At 45.9% G+C, this 10,108-nt stretch overlaps 1 non-coding gene across 1 annotated transcript; it reads right to left on the bottom strand.

Moving 5' to 3' along the window:
* Positions 1-6,773: 6,773 nt before the first annotated feature.
* On the bottom strand, positions 6,774-6,847 carry trnat-agu (transfer RNA threonine (anticodon AGU)). The gene has a single exon. It is a non-coding gene; the product is annotated as a tRNA-Thr (tRNA).
* Positions 6,848-10,108: the final 3,261 nt, after the last annotated feature.

Raw genomic sequence — 10,108 nt, 5'->3', positions numbered from 1 at the left:
TTGAGAGAATGGTTAACCAAGCATTTGTGATCTTGGGCTTCATATATAGAGGTATTGAGTACAAAAGTAGAGAAGTTATGCTAAGTCTTTATAGAGCGCTGGATAGGCCACAACTGGAGTATTGCGTCTCATCTGGTCACCACACTTTAGGAAGGACGTGAAGGCCCTTGAGAGGGTGCAGAGGAGATTTACCAGTTTGGTTCCGGGGAAGGGGGATCTTAGCTACAAGGACAAGTGGGAGAAGCTGGATGTGTTTTCATTAGAGTAAAGGAGGTTAAGGAGTGATTTGATAGAAGTGTACAAGATAATGATGGGTTTCGATAGGCGAGACCGGGAACGGCTTTTCCCACTAGTTGATGGTACAAGGACTAGGGGATTTAAGATTATAGGCAAAAGATACAGGGGGGTGTGAAGAAACAAAGTTACGCACTGGTGATGACCTGCAATTCACTGTCGTTGGAAGTGGTGGAATCAAAGACACTCAATGTTTTCAAGGGGAGACTGGATCGGCATTTGAGGGAAATAAACTTGCAGAAATACGGCGATAGTGCGAGGGAATGGTACTGACTTGATTGCACTACAGAGAACCGGCACTGGTTTGCGTGGGTTTCCTCCGGGTGCTCCGGTTTCCTCCCACAGTCCAAAGATGTGCGGGTTAGGTTGATTGGCTATTATAAATTGACCCTTAGTGTTAGGGGGATTAAATACGTGGGGTTACGGGGATAGAGTGGGATATGTGTTGGTGTAGGGGTTACGGGGATCGGGTGGGATATGTGTCGGTGCAGGCTCGATGGGCCGAATGGCCTCTATCTGCACTGTGGGGTTTCTGTGATTCTGTGATTAAATCGGGTGAGTGCACAGTCACGGATCATCAATTGTATAAGTCTTTTTAACAGGAGTGCGAAATTAGCTGTGATGACCCCGTTGTTAAGGTTGGGGTTCAGGCTGGGATTTGAATCCGGGATCTCTCGCATTTTTTAAGCAGCGAAATTTCCTGAACGAGAATCAGACCTCTAGACCAACGAACCGCCGATTTTGGGCACGAAGTTGTATTAGGTTTCCCTGCGCTGTTGCGAACCCAGTTCGCAGGGGATCTGTTCATTAATATGAAATATGTTTATATTTTCCTAAATCCACTGCTTTATATGAGCCGTTTCCCTGAATCTGCTCACAATTCTCTCCACCACAAGAAGATGGTCACGTGGCCAAATGGATAAGGGGTTTGACTGCGGTGCGGATCGTTCAATTAGCAGATGATTGCAGATTCGAGTCCTGCCGCGGTCGTTTAAATAACTAGGCGAAACTTTTTCGTCCCTGTTCTGAATCTGACAGCCCCTCACCTGAAGATAACGGAAGGCCTTTTGCTTATATGAGCTGATTGTACGTTTTCAACATTGCAGATCTGTGTGCACGGGAAGGACAAGCGGTTAAGGGGACTTTCTTTCAGAGTATTTCTGCATGGATGCAAATTGCAGGAAATAGAAACATAGAAACATAGAAGATAGGAGCAGGAGTAGGCCATTCGGCCGCTCGAGCCTGTTCCGCCATTTAATCAGATCATGGCTGATCATCCAAATTCAGTACCATGTCCTCGTTTTCTCCCCATATCCCTGGGAAGGGTTGAGCGCAGTGTAATCCATTATGCTTTGCACGTGAGGGTTCGAATCTCGTCCTCGTCGTCATTCCATTACACGTTTGATGTGGATAAACCTTCCGAGCATTTCACAGAATTTTGCGTAAAATAGGCTTTGTAATCGCAATCTCGTCAAAATCACACTGGTGACTCAGGTCTGTGCCCCTGCACTCTTCATATTTTGTTAAAATTAAAACAGACCACTGGAGTTCTTGAATGAAGGTAGAGCGGGAATCGGAGATTGAGAACCATCCCTACCTGTCTTCCTTCCTCTGCGATTGGCACCAAATGAAAAACGAGTGGGAACAAAGACAAATGATTAGGGAGCAGAAACATATCTTTATCGTTTAGGAGGAAAAGTAATTTCAAAAATATTTATCAAACTAAATAAGGAGATGTTCTGTTTTAGTGTCTTTAGTTGAGAGATAAATAATGGGCAGTACAATGGGGAGAAATCCTCGTTCTTTTCGGCATACTCTCATGTGATCTGAAGACTCAGTTGAACGTCATACTAGAAAGATGGGACCGCCGACAGTGCAGCACTCCCTCAGTACTGCAATGGAGTGTCAGCCTGGGTTATGTGCTCAAGTCTCTGGAGTGGGGCTTGCGTTTGCTACCGCTGAGCCACGGCTGACACAAAAACTCAGTTCATTCGGCTGGAGTGAAATGACGGAGCTAAAGGGAAAAATCATAGTGGAGTAAAACTTCAACTTGGCGCCCTAGAAAAATCGCGCATCGTAATCGGCCGCCCGTTATACAAACTGCCCGATTTATCTTTCCATCGATTTCATAAGCAATAAAATCAGGCCTGTCTATAATGGGCGGGCTCGTGGTCAGTCAAGGTTCACTCTGGGTCTGTTTCAACCGGGTGCGCTCACAATCCCGAATTATGTAGCGTGTTAGTCCATTTTAAAGAAAAGCAATTCCAGTTGTGATGACCGAGTTGGTGAGTTTTAACTAAATGCGGCGGGGCTCTCGCATTTTAATTTGCAAAATTCCCTCAGCGAGAATCATGCCCCAAGACCAACGAGCCGCCGATTTTTGTACGAAGTTGCATTAGGTTTCTCTGTTCTCGTGCGAACCCAGTTCACAGAGGACGTGTTCATTAATTTGAATTATGTTTATCTTTTCCTAAATCAACTTCTTTATATGAGCAGTTTCCCTGAATCTGCTCACAATTCTCCCCATAACAAGACTGTCGGCGACAACCTAATTGTGGTATGGTGTTTGGGCGATTGTCTGCACGTAACTTCCGTCCTTGTAATTCTCAACATCATGTTCCGGTGAATCGTTGTTTGTGTTCAACATGATGTCGGAAAAATGTACAGATAACTCGTGAGTTTACACATCTTCTCACTTCTGCCAAAGAGTTAGTCACTGCGTTCAAATCGAATCTATTTCCATTCACATTAGTGCTGTAAAACTCTATGACTCTTTGACATTATTCTTTGCCTGATAGTTGCTGGTTTAACAGTTAAAAGTGGCCCCACCTGCCCTCCTGTCAATAAGTAACACTGAAGGGCTCCTTTAAACCTCCCATCCGTTATTGGAACACGGTGGGCCTGAGAAACCTAAGAGCCCACGTGGAACAGCTAATAAATAGATATTTGTGGAAACACCACTCATAGCTTCGGCTCCGGTCGAAATATCACACCGCAAAAGCATTGACTGCTCTAGGTGAAGCTCGAATTCACAACCTCGGCATATTTCGAAGCCTGGCACTAGCTCTATTCAGTACCGCACGCTAACCGGTTGCGCCACTAGAGTTGCGCTTGATTGGTGCTAGTTTTCGGTGCTCATTTACTTGCACATCTCAGGTTGTCCAATCGTGCAGGGGCGCAATGTTGTTTAATTGAGGCGCATTGGCTGGGTTTATAAGAATGATTGAAGCCGGAGTTACTCTCATGTGTTAGCGAGCTGGTGAATTTACCAAAGGCTGCAACGAGACCCTGGTGTCATAAGCACTGAACATTTTTCCCCAACTCCTAAAATACAGTCTGCAAAATGTGAACCGATGAAAATTCATCACATGCAAAACATTTTTTTTTTTTAAGTTTTGCCCATGAATCGTTAACCATGTGAGTTACCGGTTGATTAATGACGATTACAACAAACTTCTCACACAGTCTAATTAGATGTATGTAATAGAATAAACAATTTTCGTAAAGTTTACTCCTCGACTTGGAATGGAATCTGTATTGCAGGGTAAGAGTATTTGTAGATTACAATTGCTGTTCTGAGCTGTTTCTCTAATTATTTAATGAGCAGCAGTTTCCGAAGTGTAGCGATTATCACTTCCGTTTAAAGTACAACAGGTCCCTGGTTCAATCATGTTTTGCAGGTAGAGATTAATAAAACACATTAACAGCCACACGGTATTCTCCTTTTCTCTATACAGTTCTGTACACACTCAAAATCTACAGAGACACCGACAGTGTGAGAGGTCATTACAGAATCCTGCAGCGCTGCCTCGGTTAATAGCAACAGTTCGGAGCCGCATTTCAGACGTGGCAACAAACCCATGAGTTTGTTTGCTGTTCCCCAGCTCCCGGAGTGAGTGAGGCCGCGACAGCAGCGAATTTCAGGCCACCTGTCCGGCCCCGTTCTCTCAAAGCGCCCGCTGCCAGCGGAAAGAAGCGATTACAGCCTCAGAGAGCATAAATTGCCCATCGCTGCGAAACAAGAAATCACTGAAGCAGAGGAGCGCAGAGATTTGCATCTATAGCGTGTAGGTGAGGATGTCGAGTTTGATATCGATCGACTCATTGTTTTAGAACCGTTGAAATTCAATCTCTCTCCGGCAGATGTTGAAAAGTGCCCTCGAGGTGCAATCGACAAATTTGGAGAGGCCGTGTAGTGGGACAACTTACAGGATCAGCACAGTTAATGCCGAGAACAAATTAAACAGTAGCTCAAGCTGATGAAACATGCACTGGTGGAAATCCTGGAGTGAGATTTAGAGGAAGCGACAATGGGAAGGGCTGTACTGCGATTCTAACACTTCTCCAAGCACATTCCGGGCAAGTCATCGACAGTAATAAGTGGGCTTGGAACCGGAATGGAACCGCGGGCACATGTCTCAGTCAAAATGCAATGGACAATAAATGACAAATCCATTTGATTTGCCTTTGATAACCAGTTGATTGGGCCTGTATTTTAGACAGAGTGACTCTTTAGTCTAGGGTTATGAATCTCGCTTTGTGGATTGTAGATTGAAATTTACGAAAGGTGAGCCTCTTTATAACGTCGACTTCTAACTTTGGACTTGCGCTCAAAAGTTGTTCTAATCCGCCTAGGAAATGATTGATCAGGACCAAAATCATTCTCCATCAATCTCCAGCGGCTTAGGAGGAAGGTCAATGCAAACTGTCATGTAAATATCATGGGTTTAAAGACAAACAATTAAAGTATTTTTTTATCAAACAATCACCGGTGATGGTTGTAAGCATATTTGTGTGTGTCCATAATAGATACGAACGTATTTGTGAGTTGATGTTGTGTTAGATGTAAATGCATTTGCACTTCTGTTGATTACAAATATGTTTAGATGTATCTGCAATATTTATTATTGTGTTGAGGGGGGGAATCTGTGTCAGTTATAGATGTATTTCTGAGCGCTTCAAATATCCAGTCCGGCCCCACTCTACCTTGTCATTGCCCCCACGTGGGACACGGCAGACCATCTGTTACATTCGGATTCAACTTTTGCTTTTATTGACACTTAAAAAATGTGAGGTTTAGAAAGTAATAAATCTGCATCCATCAGCCTCTCTGATACCTCTTGAGCGTCCCTTACTCTGTCTGATTGGCCCTGAGCGTCCCTTACTCGCTCCAGAACCTCTTGAGCATCCCTTACACTGTCTGGTACATTCGGAGGGTCCCTTACCCTGTCTGGTAAATCGGGAGCTTCCCTCACCCTTTCTGAAACATCCGGAGCATCCCTTACACTGTCTGGTGCATCGGGAGCTTACATTACCCAGTCTGGTACATCCGGAGCGTCTCTTACCCTATCCGAAGCATCCGGAGCATCCCTTACCCTGTCTGATACATCCGGAGCGGCTCTTACCCTGTGAGATATATCCGGAGTGGCCCTTACCCTGTCTGGTAAAACAGGAGCGTTCCTTACCATGTATGGCAAATTCGGAGCGTACCTGAATCAGTCTGGTACATCCGGAGCGTCCCTTACACTATCTGCTACATCCGGAGTGTCCCTTACCTTGTCTAGTACAACAGAAGCATCCCTTACACTGTCGGGTAAATCCGGAGCGTCCCTTAAACAGTTTGGTTTATCCGGAGCGTCCCTTCACCTGTCTATTACATCCGGAGCGTCCCCTACTCTCCTTGATAAATCCTGATCCACCATTTTAATTTTTGATACCAAGTTTGCCAAAATTGCACATTTCACCCTTCATCCGCAGCTAGGTAGCGCATCCCGTCGCTCACGCTCATCAACTGTTTAGGGAAAAGCGGCAACTACCAGGTGAACAATCCCAGTTGTTCAGTTAGCCTCCCCAGTGCACTTCATTTCCCAAGGAATGTTCTTGTACAATCGGGCTGCTTTGGTTCCAAAGGCCGGTCCTGCTGTCGCAGACCTTGTCTGTCGACAGGTCCCGCTGGTGTAGATCAATCGACTGCTTTCAATGCACCAACTCAGACTGGGGAGAATGGCACATGTGCCCCAGGAACAGCGCAGGGAGCAGAGCATATTTACCGGTTTAAGTAGGTGAAAGTGAATGTTAGCAGGAAAGTTACAATGACATTGAAGGAGGAAGCTAAAGGAGGGCTATTGATTGTGGAAGGAAGAAGAATCTGTGCCATGACTCGGATTCGGACCGAGGTTGCTGCGGCCACAGCGCAGAATACTAACAGCTATACAATAACGGCGCGACACATCAAGTACTGGAGCTCTGCTCTGACCACCACAAAGTAACACATGGCACTGCTTAGAAAAGATGGATTATAGGTGAAGAGTTATAAATCAGCACCGCCAGAAATTAGGAAGTGGTGAAATTCGACCCAGGCCCCGCAGCGATTGGAGCCTTCATCCAGAATGGGAACTAGTGCAGCCGCAGTTACATTTAAACGAATTTTAGCCTTTTCACACGGGAAGAAGCTCACCCCTAGAGATTCATTAAAAAAATGACCCCGCTGGGAGTCAAACCCAGGATCTCCAGTTTACTAGACAGACGCTTTGACCAGCTAAGCCACGGGGCCGAATCCCAATACAATTTCTCGCCTCCACTCATTAATATCTATCAGCTACCAGTCACTGTCTTCTGGACTCTCAGACCATTGTTTATTTCTCCAGCTCTCTTGTCTATTCCGCCATGTGTTCCATTGCTGTCTGTATCTCCCGTTTATCTCAGTGTCAATCTGTGAGGTGATTCTGAATGATTACCCTATGTTTGTGTCTTATATGAAATAAATGAGGGGATCAGACAATTCTTCCTCTGACACTGGGGAACTAATGAGCCAACATTTATAACAAGATATTGTGTATTGTGGTGCAGCAAATACAATATTCCATCTTGAAAGATTCAGGTTCAATTCTGTGCAAAAGTAACTTTGACCCCAACGTGTTTGCATTTGGCCGCCTTTTAATTTGACGCCACAAAAGCCACCATTGCACCTCAAGGTGATTAATATCTAAGAATCAGAGAAGTCAAGCAGTGAAAGTGTATTTCTAGAAAGGGTTGTGAGACTGTGGAATGCACTGGCCCAGCAGAGCAGCAGATTTAAAACAAGGTTTAAAAACCGGCTGCGTGTGTGAGGAAGGGGAGAGGGAGGCAAGACAACCACAGAAGATCTCAACAGAAAATGCTGGAAAAACTCAGCAGGCCAGTCAACATCCGTGGAGAGAGAAATAGAGTCAACGTTTCAGGTGGAAACACTTTGACAAGACTGAAAAAGCACAGGAAATGAAACAGATTAAAATGCCAGGCTGGGAGAGAACAAAAGAGAAGTGAAGAGACATTAGAAGATATACAAAACGAGACGAGATGATGATAAGAGTAGTGGAGACAAAAGATGGCTCGAGATTAGCTGTGAAATGCGCTGTCAGATTAGGAGACAGCTGGCATGTGGGAGAGAAAAAAAGGGGGTGGGCAAAAATAAGGGTGTGGATAAAAAATATAAGTGAAAATGTAATGGGGGCCGAGGTTATGATTTGAAATTTTTGAACTCTATGTTGAGTCTGGAAGGCTGTAAAGTGCCTAATCGGAAGATGAGGTGCTGTTCCTCGATCTTACGCTGAGCTTCCATGGAACAATGCAAGAGGCCGAGGACGGTGAGGTCTGAGTAGGAATGGAGCGGTGAATTACAATGACAGGCGACTGGAAGGTCGGGGTCATCCTTACAGACTGAACAGAGATGTTCCGCACAGCAGTCACCCAATCTGCATTTGGTCTCCCCAATGTAGAGGAGGCCACATCGTGAGCAGTGAATACAGTATACTTGATTGCAAGAAGTACAAGTAAATCGCTGTTTCACCTGGAAGGGGTGTTTCGGGCCATGGACAGTGGGAACGAGGGAGGTATAAGGGCAGGTATTGCATCTCCTGCGCTTGCACGGGAAGGTGCCGGGTGAAGGGGCAGGGGTGTTGGAGGTGATGGAGGAGTGGACTAGGGTATCACGGAGGGAGTGGTCCCTAGGGAATGCTGAAAGGGGAGGTGAGGGGAAGATGTGTTTGGTGGTGGGATCACGTTGGAGGTGGCGGAAGTGGTGGAAGATGATCCGTTGAATGTGGAGTCTAGTGGGGTGAAAGGTGAGGACAAGGGGAACCCTATCATGGTTCCGGGAGGGAGGGGCAGGGGTGAGGGCAGAAGTGCGGGAGATAGAATGGACACGGTTGAGGGCCATGTCAACCATGGTAGACGGGATTCCTCGGTTGCGGAAAAAGGAAGACATCTCGGAAGTATTGATGTGGAAGGCGGCATCATCGGATCGTATGCGGTGGAGATGGAGAAACTGGGAGAATGATATAGAGTCCTTGCAGGAGGCGGGGTGAGGAGGAAGTGTAGTCCATGTAGCTGTGGGAGTCAGTGGGCTCGTAGTGAATTTTGGTCAATAACCTAACCCCAGAGATGGAGACCGAGAAGTCGAGGAAGAGGAGGGAAGATTCGGAGATGGACCATGTGAAGGTGAGGGAAGGGTGGAAATTGGAGGCAAAGTGAATGAACATGTCTAGTTCAGGGCGAGATCAAGCAACGGCACCAATACAGTCATCAATGTACTGGAAAAAGAGGTGAGGGAGGGGACCCGAGTAGGACTGGAACAAAGACTTTTCTGCATACCCCACGATCAGGCAGGCATAGCTAGGACCCATGCGGGTACCCATAGCAACACCTTTGATTTGGAGGAAATGAGTGGAGTCAAAGGAGAAGTTGTTATCGTACATTGAAGATCACCTTGGAATCCACTGGCACCGAATCTGATTTAAATCCCCCCACTGTATTTAAACACCTTTAATGTCATATACACATTTTAAAGCACTTGAGCATATTTTTGAGATTTAACATAGAAACCTAGAAGATAGGAGCAGGAGTAGGCCATTCTGCCCCTCAAGCCTGCTCCGCCATTCAGTGCGATCATGGCTGATCATCCAAATACAGTACCCGGTCCCTGCTTTCTCCCCATACCCCTTGATCCTTTTTGCCTTAAGAAATATATCCAACTCCTTCTTGAATATATTTATTGAATTGGCCTCTACTGCCTTCTGTGGTAGAGAATTCCAGAGGTTCACCAATTTCTGGGTGAAGAAATTCCTCCTCATTTCTGTCCTAAATGGCTTACCTCTTATCCTTAGACTGTGACCCCTGGTTCTGGACTCCCCGACCATCGGGATCATCCTTTCTGCATCTAGTCTGTCCAGTCCTGTCAGAATTTTATAAGTTTCAATGAGATCCCCTCTCATTCTTCTAAACTCCAGCGAGTATAAGCCCAATCGACCCAATCTCTCCTCATACGTCATTCCTGCCATCCCAGGTATCAGCCTGGTTGAATCTTCGCTGAACTCCTTCCATGGCAAGAACATCCTTCCTCAGACAAGGCGACTAAAACTGCACACATTACTCAAGATGTGGTCTCATCAAGGCCCTGTACAACTGCAGCAAGACATCCTTTTTCCTGTACTCACACCCTCTCGCTACGAAGGCCAACATACCATTTGCCTTCTTAAGTGCCTGCTGCACCTGCATGCTTCACTTCAGCGACTGGTGCACAAGGACACCCAGGTCTCGTTGCACTTCCCCTTCTCCCAATTTATTGCCATTTAGATAATAATCTGCCTTCCTGTTTTTGCCACCAAAGTGGATAACCTCGAATTTATCCACGATATATTGCATCTACCATGCTTCTGCCCAATCACCCAACCTGTCCAAATCATCTGTAGTTTCTCGGCATCCTCCTCACAACACACATGCACACCCAACTTTGTGTCATCTGCAAATTTGGCGATATTACATCCAAATCCCTTGC

This window comes from Somniosus microcephalus, unplaced genomic scaffold (genome assembly GCF_052327205.1).
Source record: "Somniosus microcephalus isolate GS21.2 unplaced genomic scaffold, FLI_Smic_1.0 unresolved_chr1, whole genome shotgun sequence".
In the NCBI taxonomy this organism is placed as follows: Eukaryota; Metazoa; Chordata; class Chondrichthyes; order Squaliformes; family Somniosidae; genus Somniosus; species Somniosus microcephalus.
The sequence above is the reverse complement of the archived record's forward strand: the minus strand, read 5'-3'. Positions and strand labels throughout refer to the sequence as shown.